The 4,750-nt window shown below is 37.9% G+C and overlaps 1 non-coding gene across 1 annotated transcript; it reads right to left on the reverse strand.

Moving 5' to 3' along the window:
• Positions 1-309: 309 nt before the first annotated feature.
• On the reverse strand, positions 310-416 carry LOC115030016. The gene has a single exon (XR_003835609.1). It is a non-coding gene; the product is annotated as a U6 spliceosomal RNA (small nuclear RNA).
• Positions 417-4,750: the final 4,334 nt, after the last annotated feature.

Here is a 4,750-nt window from a genome sequence, read left to right on the forward strand (position 1 = left end):
TCCCTACCCACCCACTCCCATTTTTTTGGCCCTGGTGTTCCCCTGCACTGGGGAATATAAAGTTTGCATGTCCAATGGGCCTCTCTTTCCAGTGATGGCCGACTAGGCCATCTTTTGATACATATGCAGCTAGAGTCAAGAGCTCCGGGGTACTGGTTAGTTCATAATGTTGTTCCACCTATAGGGTTGCAGATCCCTTTAGCTCCTTGGGTANTTTCTCTAGCTCCTCCATTGGGAGCCCTGTGATCCATCCAATAGCTGACTGTGAGCATCCACTTCTGTGTTTGCTAGGCCCCCTGGCATAGTCTCAAAAATATGGAACGTTTCACGAATTTACGTGTCATCCTTGCACAGGGGCCATGCTAATCTTCTCTGTATCGTTCCAATTTTAGTATATGTGCCGCCGAAGCAAGCACTATTTACAGGTTGTTAATTGTTTTGTTTGCATTGTGATGTGGTATTGTCTTCTAAGCCCTGAGAATCAGGTCAGCCAGAATACTAACTCTACTGAAGAAACCATATTTGCTAAATTGAGGGTATCCTGAGTGATCTGCCTCATATGACCTCACTCTTGCTATACTCTGTCTTAGAAAGCTTTTCCAACTATTTTATGTGTTAGTTTCTTTTAATAAGAAAATACTGATATAAACTATGATCTAAGGAAGTTTTTTTTACCTACCTGCCCAAATCTTTATAAATTATATCAGTACATGCATATATGCTCATTTATGCACACACAGACACATATCATTTGCAACCATCAATACTCATCCCCTAGACAAATGTTTACATCTGCTTTCATTTATCTCTACTCTAAGGAGTTTCCTTTAGCTTTCATATAGAGTAAGTCCATGGGCACCAGAGTCTCTTGATTTTTCTATTATCTGAAAATGTTTTTTATTTCACCTCATTTTTCTCAAAGCTAACACTAGGATATAACTACACACGCACCTCCTATTATAAACTGTGAGTTTTAAAGTATGTATGTAGTCACATAAACACTACCATAGTAAGAACATGGGTAGTGGTTCCCTCTGTCTCCCCTATAGTGAAAAACTTCCTACCTCACACCTCCTATAAACAGCCGAAGTATCTTCTAGTTTGACATTTCCTGAATAGATTCATACAAATAAAAGCAAATAGCAGTAGATTATTTGTTCTGGCTTATTTTATTTAGCTTAACATGGGCGAGGATCCTCAAAGTTTCCGTATGTATTTTGTTGCTAAGTAGCAGTCCCTGAGTAGGGATCACATGATTTATCTATTCACCAGTTGATGACTACTTGGACCATTTTGGAGTTTTTAGCAGTAACAGTGAAAAAATGCTAAGAAACACTCTGTGTAGATTGTGAGTGATGTGAATAAAGATTTCACTTTCTCATGGGCAATACCTCTGCATAAGTGGTTTGGGGACTGTATGATGAGCCTAACTATTGAAGGAATTGTCAAGCTTTTTGCTAAGTGAACATTCCACTGTGCATTCCCCATCAACAATATACAAGGAGCACCTATTGCTTTACAGTTTGGGGTCAGACAGAACAGTCTAATATGTTTGTATGTAGGAATATCTAAGTATGACATTAATTTTAAGATCACTAGTGCTTTATAACATCTATGGCTTTGGGTTTTGATTTTTACACTGGGTTTCAAAGACTGTATTTTAAATTTATGAATTTCAATTTCCTGATACTTTTCTTTTGTGGGATTAGGGTGTGTGTGTGTGTGTGTGTGTGTGTGTGTGTGTGCACACGCACGTGATAAAAGAAGTTTTTGCCTTATTCAAGGTTATAAAGATTTTTTTCTGTTTCATTTATAGAATTTTTTATATTGTCAGGTTTTAGATCCATGAACCATTTGGGTCAGTTATAATATTTCTATATAGTAGAACTCGAGGCTCAGTCTCCGGCACCCTCATCTCCAGTTGTCCCAGCAAGATTTTTTTTAAATGTCTCCATTCAAGCTGCTTTGTACCTTTATTGAAGATCAAGTTAATAATATGAAGTGTAAATATATATTCTAGACCTTAAATTCACTTCTATTGATTTGCCTCACCTCCAATACCATACCAATCTTGATTACAGTTGCATTATAATACATTGAAACAAAGTAGTGTGAGCCTTACAACCATTTTTGTTGTTTCAAAATAGTTTTGATTATCTTCGTTTTCTTTTTTATACAAATTTGAGAATTTTGAAATTTCTACAAAGCAATTGTGGAGATTTTGGTTGAATATACGTCATATCTGTAGATTAGTTTGAGAATTGATAGCGACGTTGTTGAGACTGGGACTCCCTAATTTGTCCCTTTGTATTATTTATCTCTCAGTGGAGGTTTCTCATCTTTTCATTGTCTTACAGTCCTTTCTACCCTAAAAAATAACTACTCATTTAATTCAAACATTGAAATAATCTTGGAATTGCTATTCGTTGGCTTTTATATTGAAAATGTTTTGTCTTTAACAAAATGTCTCAACAGGTGACGATACTTACCATCTAGTTTTTCTGTCAATACAAGATAGATACACCCTAAAAAGAGGAAATTTTATTTTGCTTATGATTTCATAGCATATTTCAGCTCATCATGGTGAGGCGTGTCTGGCAGGTCAAATCATGGTTGCCAGGAAGCAGAGACAAGAAAGACTCCCTCGCTACAAGGTTTCTTTTTTCTCCTCCATCTATCTGCAGCCCAGTGACAATTTAAAACTACCTGCATTCTGGGTAGGTGTTAAGAGTTTCCTTTTGTATTGCTGCTATAAAATACTATGACCAGAGCAACTTACGGAAGGAAGTTTATTTTGGTTTATGGTTCCAGAGATGTTCATAATGGTGGATAAGGCATGGTATGTCAGCAGAGGCAGGAAGCTGGCTGGTTACATTTTCATCCATACATGGGAAGAGGGAGGGAGAGAGAGAGGGGAGATGGACTGAGGGGGAAGAGGGAAATAAAGAAATAAAGACAGAGACGAAGACAGAGAGAGAGAGAGAGAGAGAGAGAGAGAGAGAGAGAGAGAGAGAGAGAGAGAGAGAGAGAGAGAGAGAGAGAGAGAGAGAGAGAGAGAGAGAGGAAGAAGAAGAGGAGGAGGAGGAGGAGGAGGAGGAGGAAGAGAGAAGAGACAGAGATAGAACTATAATGATGCTATAAATTCTCAAAGCCCACCACCCCCATCCATGTGCTTCCTCCAGCAAGGCTGCATCTTTTCAAAATTCTATAACTTCCCCCAAAGCACCACCAATTAGTGGCCAAGTATTCAAATATATGCATTTATAGGAACATTCCTCACTCACAGGAGTCATCAGCCTTAAGTTGCTCCGGTCATAGTCTTTTATAGCAGCAACACAAAAGGAAACTCTAACACCTACCCAGAATGCAGGTAGTTGCTCCTCTCTGGAAACACCCTCACAATACCCCTAGAAGTTCACTTTAATGTTCACTTTAAACGTTCTCCAAAATGCCTTTCTATCCAATCTGTTACCACAAATGATTTGAATTCTATCTTGGAAATTGTGAATGATGTGTGGCAGAAACTCTGGACTATAGTACTTTCCTTCAAAGAACGTTGGTTGGCTATCACAATCAGGAAGTTAATTTGGCCAAACCAAATGTACCAGCTCTATGTTTTCAGAAATAGGAGGCAGTGCAGATTTCAGTTCTGCTTTTGTTTGTTCGTTTGGTTTGTTTTTTTATGGCCTAGCTGTAAAGTTTTGCTGGTTTTTTTTTTTTTTTTTTTTTTCTTAGCTGGATTCCTTGAGAGCATGCCCTTTGCTTGCATGGTACTTGGTCAACCCAGAGATTAGGCCATTAGTTAAAAGTAAAATTTGCAATCACATTCTCTTCCTTCCAAAAGTCTCCTGTGCGTTCTAGCAATAGCTATTGGGCCAGTTCTTTCTCAAGTAAGACCAGGCTTCACTAAGTCCTCTCCAGCATGCTGACTTTATCCTGACTGCAGAATAAAACCCAGAAATAGCAATAAACTCACACCTCCTTTATCAAAGTGTCCAATCTCTCCAATATCTACCAGCTTTTACTCCCCTGCCTAATACTTTTTGTTGCCACACATATATTGTTTCTTCCTGAATGTACAGGTGTTATCTGTGCAAATGTTGGACAGAAAGCAGCTTATTTGGCTATGAATGAAGTAGAAATTTTCTCTAATGCACGGAGATGCAATTCTTGCAGTTCTCATGTGCATGTGTGTGCATGTGCATGTAGGTATCAGAGGTCAACATGAGTCTTCCTCAATTCCATTCCACTTTAGTTTTTGAGACAGGCTATCCTTGAGTCTGGAGTATACCAATTCACCTAGACTGGCTAGTCAGTAAGCCCCAGGGATCCTTCTGGCTCTGCGTACTTAGTACTGGAATTACAAGTGCATACTGTGCCAAATCCATTTTTATACAGATACTAAGTATCCAAACTCATGTCTTCATGCTTGGTTGACAAACATTCTACTGACTGAGCCATCTTCCTAGGCCCCTCTTATGGGATCTCTTTAAAAAAAATGTGTGTGTGTGTGTGTTTGAGTTTGAGTGTTTTGCCTCCATATATATTTTACTAAGATATTTACTAATAATTACTATTATGATATAACAGCAATATTAAATGTATTGCTAATTATGTACTTAATAATATCTTACTAAAATAATACATTTACTAAGATACATATTGAATTACTAAGATGCACCATATACATATATATTATTTGACAGTTCCGTACGTGTATGTGATGCATCTTGGTAATTTTCATTATGCT

The sequence above is a fragment of the Mus caroli genome, chromosome 19 (genome assembly GCF_900094665.2).
Source record: "Mus caroli chromosome 19, CAROLI_EIJ_v1.1, whole genome shotgun sequence".
NCBI classification, from domain to species: Eukaryota; Metazoa; Chordata; class Mammalia; order Rodentia; family Muridae; genus Mus; species Mus caroli.